This window comes from Monodelphis domestica, chromosome 6 (assembly GCF_027887165.1).
Source record: "Monodelphis domestica isolate mMonDom1 chromosome 6, mMonDom1.pri, whole genome shotgun sequence".
Lineage (NCBI taxonomy): Eukaryota > Metazoa > Chordata > Mammalia > Didelphimorphia > Didelphidae > Monodelphis > Monodelphis domestica.
The window spans coordinates 78,436,838-78,446,321 of NC_077232.1; the positions used below are offsets into that span (position 1 = coordinate 78,436,838).

General features: G+C 40.6%; 1 pseudogene; it reads right to left on the bottom strand.

The window, feature by feature from the left end:
• Positions 1–7,856: 7,856 nt before the first annotated feature.
• On the bottom strand, positions 7,857–7,956 carry LOC130455339 (U6 spliceosomal RNA; annotated as a pseudogene).
• Between the last annotated feature and the right edge of the window lie 1,528 nt (positions 7,957–9,484).

Genomic DNA, 9,484 nt, shown 5'->3' on the forward strand with positions numbered 1-9,484 from the left:
CAGTGTCTTCTCTCCTTCCAGGGATCCACAAACCTACTGGAAGACATCTTCCTGTGTTCAAATCTGGCTTCAGACATCCATTTGCTATGTGACTCTGAGCAAGTCATTTAATCCCATTGGCCTAAGTTTCCTCACCTGAAAAATGAGCTGGAGAAGGAAATTGCAAACTCCTCCAGTATCTTTGCCAGGAAAACCCCAAATGGGATCACAAAGAGTCAGGCATGACTGAAATGAATGAACAACAAAGCGACCAGGAGGGGTAACAAAATGGTGACAGTAATCTTTCGTACTTGTACTAAAAATGTTCTCAATTTATAGCATATTAAAGCTTTGCAAAATGTTCACCTTGAAATAGTTCTATGATGTAGTGCAAGAAACCACACCTATTTCACAAATGAATAAACTGAGTTGTGTGTGGTGATAGTGACTTCTTCAATGTCTAACAACCAGGAACTGTAGGAGCTGAGATTTGAACCCAGGTCTCTCAACTCCAAACCTAATGCTTTTTAAAAACCAATGTCAGAGAGGCAACTAGGGAGCTCAGTGGATAGAGAGCCAGGGCGGGAGATGGGAAATCCTAGGTTCAAATATGGCTTCAGATACTTCTTAGCTGTGTGACCCTGGACAAGTCTCTTAACACCCATTGCCTAGCCCTTTCCGCTCTTCTGTCTTGGAATCAATATGTAGTAGTTCTAAGAAGGAAGGCAAAGGTTTTAGGGGGGAAATATTACCATCAGGGTAGCTTTCTGTGAAGCACTTCTCACTTCTCAAGAAGCTTTCCCATCTATTATGGAAAGGAAGCCTAGTGTTCAGAGAGATCCCATTGTGACAGGTCTGCCATTGATCATGCCTTGAAACCTTGGATAAGATTCTTTTCTAATCTGGGTTTTAACTTCTATGTCTGTAAATTTAGAGGGCCAGCTTGAGGGATTTTAAAGGTTCTTTCTACGTTCTAACATTCTTTATTCTAAGATCCCTTCAAGCTCTAACTATGGCGACTCTAAGATCGCCACCAGCTCTGACATTTTGTGTTTTAAGGTCCCTTCAGTCTCTGACATTTTATATTCTCAGATCCAATCCAATAATCCAATAAACGTTTGTTAAGTGCCTGTTATGAGCCAGGCACTATGCTAAGTGCCAGGGCTAGCATGAATAAAAAGAAAGACAGCTGGAAGATCCCTCTCAGCTCTGGCATTCTGGATCCTTAGTTTCCACCTCACTCTGACAATTTTGTTTGGTGGACATGCTCAGTTCTGACATTCGATTATCTGATTTTCACAATATCTTTTGGCGATTGGCAATTCTAGCTCTCTTGGTTGTTCAGCTGTTTTAATTGCATCCAACTCTTTGTGACTCCATTTGGGGTTTTCTAGGCAGAGATGCTGGAGTGGTTTGACATTTCCTTCTCCAATCCATTTTACAGATGAGAAACTGAGACCAACAGGGTTAAGAGACTTGCCCAGGGTCACACAGTAATGAAGTGTCTGAGGTCAGATTTGAACTTAGGAAAATGAATCTTCCAGTGAGCTTATGGCTTCCTGGGAGGAGAGAAGACCTTGGGTAATCAATTCTAACATCCTTTTGTGAAGGGTAATACAACTGTTACTATCCCCATTTTACAGGTAAGCACATAAGGGAGGGTGACTCATTCAAACTTACCAGCGATATCAGTGATATCAGGATTAGATCCCAGGCTTCCTGACTCCCAATTCCCAATTCTTTTCATCTTCCAGGTCCTAAAACAAAATCTCTCTTGGAAATGGGCAATATAGACTGCTTTGGAAATTGTACATTTTTTCTCAGGTTAATATGGTGGGAAAGATTAGCACATCTTTATAGCCTGGGTACCAGAATGCATGATTCCCCATTTTTATAGGGTGATTCTCCCATAGGGATTAGCAACTTATTCCCAAAGCCTCACTCTAGGGTCAGTTGGCCAGAGTCAAGCTCGACATCCCCCAGCCTCTGGATCTCCCTGGTACTTACTGAGGGATGGAGGAATCTCTTTACACCGGAGACTTTCAGCCTATACTAGACTGACATCATTCCTGGATCTGTTAGCTTTTTTTTTTTTTGGCATCTGATCCTGTCTCATTGGTGTTCACTCATTTACTGGTTCATTCATTCATCAAATTTGTCCTGAGCATCTCCTGGGGACAGAGTTAAAGCTGAACAGAGCCCGGCTTCTGCCCTCAAGGAGCTTCCAGGCTATCTATAAAATGAGGGAGGATGGATGGATGAACTGGTCTCTGAGGTTCTTTCCATGCTTTAGAGCTAGGATCCTGCTGGAGCCACCATCCCCTCTGTGCCAGTGTTGGGCACAGAAGAGACAGCCAGTGAACAAACAGTACTAACAATAGTTAGCTCTCACCTCTTTCTCTATTTTCTCCTTAGAACACTAATTCTGTCTCCTCTCTTCATTGATAAGAGAGAGTGAAACAATAATGTGTGTATCTCCAAGCTTTACAGTTTACAAAGCATTTTCCTTATGAGGTAATTCATGAAAATATTATTATGCCCATTTTACAGAGAAAGAAACTGAGGTTCAGAACAGTTGAGTGACTCATCCGAGTTGACATGGCTACTAGCTCCCATATCTATTGTGTCCTTTTATTAAAAACTCTTACCTTCTGACTTAGAATCAATGCAAGTATCAGTTCCAAGGTAGAAGAATGGTAAGGGCTAGGCAATTGGAGTTAAGTGTCTTGCTCAGGGTCACAAAGCTAGGAAAGATCTGAGACCAGATTTGAACCTAGGACTTCCTGTCTCCAGGCATGCTCTCTTAGATGTCCTCATCTTAGTGTGTCTTAAAATTTACAACACTCTTTTCTCACAATAGCCCTCTCCCAACATCCCTGGAGGCTCAGAGATGGCTATCTCCATTTTACAGATGTGAGAATAAATTCATTGAGATAAGATGACTTGCTCTAAGACATGTAGGATAATAAGTGGCAGCATAGGGACTTGAATTTTTTTTCCGACTCAGGGCTTTTTCTCCTTCCAGGAGGGAAAGGAAGAGAAAAGGCATTTATTAAATGTCTGCTATGTACCAGGCACTATGCTAAGTGTTCTAATCTCTCAATAATCTTGGAAGCTACCTTGTATTAATGTTATCCCTATTTTACAGAGGAGAAAATAGAAGCAAACAGAAGTTTAATGACTTATCCAGGGTCACACAGTCAGTAAATAACTAAGGTCAGATTGCACTCAGGTCTTCCTGATTCTAAGCCCAGCATTCTATCCACCATGACACCTACCTGCCTCTAAAAGGAGTCGTAGTGTGAGTGTTCCAGCCCCAGACAGGGCAGGGAGCCTTGAGACCTAGAGAAGATAGCCCCAGGGAAGGAAAGAGAACTATCAGACAGGAAGCTGGTCCAGATGTGAAGAGAAGGTGAGGGGAGAAAACAAGGGAGAAACCAAAGCTACGTAAGGGGTTGGCATGAAGCCCTTAGAAACTGGCATTTACCCTAAAACCACATTTGGCATCTCCTACCATGCCTGGCTATAAACAATCCTCTTCATTCTTCTTCTCACAGAAGTTTTTCCTTCCTATCTCCAGGTCAGTTCAGGTTCTCCCTGCCTCAGGACTAAGCACCGGGATAAGAGTCTCTTCCCCTTTCTCCTCCCCTGCACTTTAGTTAAAACACACCAGAGAGAGAAGATGGAAGGTTTCACCCACATCAGCCATTCTATTAGCTTGCCACCTTCCCATCATTTTTCATCTAATTTTTTTTTGGTCAAACACAGATCCCTTCAGGCTGAGGCTGTTGGTTGGAATTTAGGGGCTGGGGCTCAAGTGGAGCTGTGAGTCTGGTTCTTGCCCTTGTCCAGTGTTCTGTTCCAAAGGCTAGCATCATCATCATCATCATTGTTGTTATTGTTACTATTATTATTATCATCCTACCATGTTGGTTTTGAGTCTTTTGAGCAACTTATAAAGGCATCCTCTTAATGTTCAAAGGGGTTCCCTAGCAGAAGGAGTGTTCACATGGATGAAATCCTAGTTCCTCAAAGGATTCCCTTTCCTAATCTTGCTTAATTTGTTATGTTTTAATGCCATTTCTTTTCAGTATTGATGTCTCCTGCTACATAGGAGGAAGTATAACAGAACTAGATTCTGCTGTATTTTCCCTGTGTAAAATTTTATGTACCTTAGTTAATTATGTTTAAAATTATCCATTAGGGAGACTGGTCTCCCAAAGTATCACAGGGGGAAAATGTTCAGGTGGAAAATTTGCCACACCTGAGCTACATTCCCAGTATCCTTTTAAGTTATGTTCTCATTTTATGTAAGGGGTAAATTTGGCTGAGACCCACACTGTGGGGTTCTTTTTTTTGGAGCTTGTGCGTTTGGTAAAGTGCTGCAGGTGTGAGTCTCTGGCTCTCTTTGCTCTTCTTACTTGACTGAAAGAACCCTTTTCCTTTTCTCTCTCTATTTATTATTAAAAATCCCACATATTTTTAAATACTAGGAGTGTTTATTCATTTTTACTCCTACACTTCATTCAGCTTCCTGGAATGAGATATCTAGCCTAGCTCTATCACTTATTCACTATGTGACCTTTAGCAAGTCATTTTCCTTCCTTGAGACTCAGTTTCTTCCTTTTTAAAATGAAAAGGGACTAGCAATATAACCTCTAAGGGTCATCTAATCTCTGATGTTCCATCTCTTATGAGAAAGGGACTCAATATTAAAGGAAATACTTTAGAGAAATCAAAATCCTTTCAGGACTCAATCTCTCAGTGCTAAATCAAAGTTAATTCTATCCTTCCCACAAGGAAACCTTGGGTTTGTCCAGTGACCTTCTTTGCAAGTGACAAAAATGACCTAAACTGCTTAACATTTTGTTCTTCTATTCCTTCTTCTACTCTACCCTCTCATAATTCCTACATTCGAATTCCTCCATAATTTCAAATTAATATACATTCTTGGGCAAATCATTATTTCTGTATAATCGGGATAAAACACATTGTGCAAGGGAAAGACTTGCTCAGAAGTTACTTGATAAAAATAATGATGATTAGGGTTAGCTGGGTGGCTCAGATTGAGAGCCAGGCCTAGATACAGGAGGTCCTTGGTTCAAATCTGGTCTCAGATACTTCCTAATTGTGTGATCCTGGGCAAGTCACTTAACCCCCATTGCCTAGCCATTAGCACTCTTCTGCCTTAGAACCAATATGCAGAATTGATTCTAAGATGGAAGGTAAGGTTTTATAAAAAAAAAAAGAAACAATGACAGCATTTGTTTTGAGTTCATTTTTCACCAAGACCAAAGTAGTATTGGTGGGGTGTGTCTCAGTTTTGGGGGATACTTTTGTACTACTCTTCTTCCTATGTCTTCTCAGTAATTTCTTTGTAGAAATTATAAAAGCCACATGCCCTATTTCCCCTTTGTCCTTTGCAAAGGGGAGATACTGTGGATGTGGAACATTACATATACTGTTAGACTTATTTGGTGCATTGGTAGCTGAACTTTTTTTTGGTTTTTCTTTTTGTTGGTGGGGGGAGTAGTTCTAGGAATGTAAGAGAAAGGAATGTATTAAGATCTAAACATAAGAATATGAACAGTAGTTTTCTAAGGAAGAAATCCTAGCTACTGATAGACATTAAACTGTTCTAAATACTTAATCATTAGAAAAATGTGAGTTAAAGAAACTGAGGTTCTATTTCATATCTATCAGATTGGCAAAATTGACAAAAACCCAGAAAATGACAAATGTTGGAAGGGCTGTGGGAAAACAGGCACAATGATGTCCTTTGATGGAGCTGTGACCAGCTATTTTGGAAAGCAATTTGGAACTATGACTCCACAGTTACTAAATTATGCATACCCTTTGAGACAGTGATGTCACTACTAGGTCTATTACCTAAAGAGATCAAAGAAAGAGGGAAAAGACCCATATATACAAAATATTTATAGCAGATCTTTTTTGGTGGTAATGAACTGGAGACTAAAGGAATGCTTGCAATTTGGAGAATAGCTGAACAAATTATGGTATATGGATAGACTATGTTTTTGTTGTATAAGTTATTCTCTTGATTCCACTCATTTCATTTTGCAGCTGTTCATACAAGTTTTCCCAGGTATCTCTGAGACCAGTCCTTATTATTATATATATGTATGCATATATATGTATGTATATATACACAAATAAATAGATATACACCCACCAAAGATATCTTGCTTATATATGAGAGATGTTATCTCACATTAGGATATAAAGTCTTTCAGGGCAGGGATTGTTTTCACTTTTTTATTGTATCACTAGCACTAGCACAGTGGTCAGCACATGGTAAGGGTTTAATAAAATGCATGTTGATTGATTGATCTCATATATTTTATAATAATCAACACTTATGTACAAGGCTTAATGCTGAACATACACAGATTGACTATTGGATAAAATACATAGTCCTTAAACTGTGCTCCAGAAATTTGGCTGCATTATGGTCTTATATCACATTCTTCCCCTTCATGGATTTTATGATACAGCAAATGCTTCTCCAATATCCAATAGCCAATGGGAAGCTAATGAAGGATTTTGAGCAGATATGTGACTGCTAAGGGTTGGGGAATGAACAAGAGAATCAGAAAAAAGGTGAGGCAAGGTTGGGAAAGAGAATGGTGAAGACCATTAGGGACTTTTGGATGTATGGCTCAGGAGAGGAATTTTGGGAGAGTTTCTCTCTCTCTCTCTCTCTCTCTCTCTCTCTCTCTCTCTCTCTCTCTCTCTCTCTCTCTCTCCCCTCCCTCCTCCTCCTCCTCCTCCTCCTCCTCCTCCTCCTCCTCCTCCTCCTCCTCCTCCTCCTCCTCCTCCTCCTCCTCCTCCTCCTCCTCCTCCTCCTCCTCCTCCTCCTCCTCCTCCTCCTCCTCCTCCTCCTCCTCCTCCTCCTCCTCCTCCTCCTTCTTCTTCTTCTTCTTCTTCTTCTTCTTCTTCTTCTTCTTCTTCTTCTTCTTCTTCTTCTTCTTCTTCTCCTTCTTCTCCTTCTTCTCCTTCTTCTCCTTCTCCTCCTTCTCCTCCTTCTCCTTCTTCTCCTTCTCCTTCTCCTCCGTCTCCTCCTTCTCCTTCTCCTTCTCCTTCTCCTTCTCCTTCTCCTCCTCCTCCTCCTCCTCCTCCTCTTCCCCCTCCCTCCTCCTCCTCCTCCTCCTCCTCCTCCTTCTTCTTCTTTCTTCTTTCTTCTTCTTCTTCTTCTTCTTCTTCTTCTTCTTCTTCTTCTTCTTCTTCTTCTTCTTCTTCTTCTTCTTCTTCTTCTTCTTCTTCTTCTTCTTCTTCTTCTTCTTCTTCTTCTTCTTCTTCTTCTTCTTCTTCTTCTTCTTCTTCTTCTCTCCTTCTCCTTCTTCCCTTTTCTTCTCCCCCTCTCCTCTCATATGACAAATAATTTTTTAGAGAGGAAAAAAGTTGATTTTTTTCACAACTGATTGATATATTGAAAAAAGTCTGGAAACACCTGTGGACCTCCCACTTCCATGAAGGATGATTTGTGGAGTGGCTTCTCATATCTCTTCATTCAAGTTCTGCTTGATCTTTATAATTTTTTACATTTATTTTTGAGTTGGTGGGTTGTTCTTTCCATTTATATTTCTATTGTTACTGTGTATGTTGTTTTCTTAATTCTGCTCCTTTCACTTGGCATCAGTTCATATAGATCTTTCCATGATTCTCTTTATTCATCACCTTCATCATTTCTTGCAGTACAGTCAGATTCCATTACATCCAAGTACCACAATTTATGGAGCTCTTCCCCAGCTGTTGGACATCTACTTTGCTTCCAATTCTTAGCTATCAAAAGAGTGTTGCTATAAGTATTTTGGGGTATGTGGGGATTTTATTTGTTGATGACTTCATTGAGAGATAAAAATATGTAATACTTGATAGGTTTGTGTGTCATTCTTGTAAAGGGGCCATAATAATCTTCGTGTCATTCCAATTTTAATACATGTGCTGCCTAAGCAAGCAGAGTCATCTTCTAAGGTGAGATCACAACATTATAGGATTACTAGCAGTTAGAACTTGGAGGAACCTTGGTGATCATCTATTCCAATCCCCTCATTTTATAGGAGGAAACTGGGACTCAGAGAAGGGAAATGATTTGCTCGAAGTCACACAGGACATAAGAAGTAAAGGCAGGATTCATACCCAGATCATTTGACTCTGTTCTTCACTGCTCTATCCATTGCACCATGAGATTCTGGCTTTCCTTTTGCCTGGTGACCAAGAACTAAGCTTCCACTTGAACCTTCCTCACTGTATTGCATGAAGAGATATACTATTTTCTGAAAGCCATGTTCTTGAAGTAGACAAGTTGGGAAATCTAGAAAGAAGAAAGAAGACCTGCCATGTTCCACTTCCCTCCCTGCCTCCAGTTCCAACCATCAGCAGCAGGTACCTGTGCCCTTCTGTTAGGGCATCCGTTCCCACCTCTGGTTATTGTTGTTGATGGGCCAACTAGAGCCAAGGTTGGCCAAGTAGCCACCTCATGACTCATCACCACCCCCACCCCAATTCATTATAGTGATGGTGTTGGTATGAGTGAATCCCCTAAATATATTTCACCATGAACTTTATGCAGCCAGTTTTGAAAGTGGGTGTAACCTGATGGAAATTGAATCAACATGTTTTGGCTCACTCGTCCTGACATAAACCCTCAAATGTTGTTCGTCAGGGATGATTCAATACTGTAGGCTTTCAAAAAGCTATTGAGTGCTTCCCGCTTTCAGGCCTCAAGCACGTTCTACACTGGGCAAACAAGAGAGATCTTGTTCCAAACAGACCCATGAGGAGTCTAAGTGGGCCTGACAAGACCTTCTCTTAGTAATTAAAGCTCACCTTGGTTTTCATCTAATTAGAACTGAATACAGAGGTTGTCATGGGATGGAGCACCAGGGAGGGCTCTTAGAGATCATCCAGGTCAACCTCCTCATTTAATTTTAAAGCTGGAGGAACTGAGGGCCACAGAGAAGTTCATTTATTCACAACATCATGGATTTTGAGCCAGACAGGAATGCTAGAATATATCTCCTTCATTTTACATAGGAGGAAACTGAGGTGCAGAACAATAGAGTGACTTGCCTAGGGTTACAGAGCTAGTGTATGTCTGAGGTGGAACATGAGCTCATTTCCTCCTGACTCCAAGTCCAGGGCTCTATCTACTCTTCCTCCATAATTCCACCCTCTCATTTGACAGATGAAGAAACAAACTCCAAATTATCTGGCACAGGTAATGTGTCAGGGTCAGAATTAGAACCCAGAACCTCTCCGGTTTTCTTTCTCTTTATTTTGCATTTAAAATGGGCAGATGCATAGTTCATTACAGAGAAAGGCATTTAGGGAGAAGAGAATATAGAAAAAAACTTTACCTCATTCATTCATTCATTCATTCATACATTCATTCAGAAAAACACTGTGATATAATAGAAAAAAAGCACTGTATTCAGATTCAGAAGATTCAAGTTCAAGGCCTGATTTTCTGTACTTTCTAGTT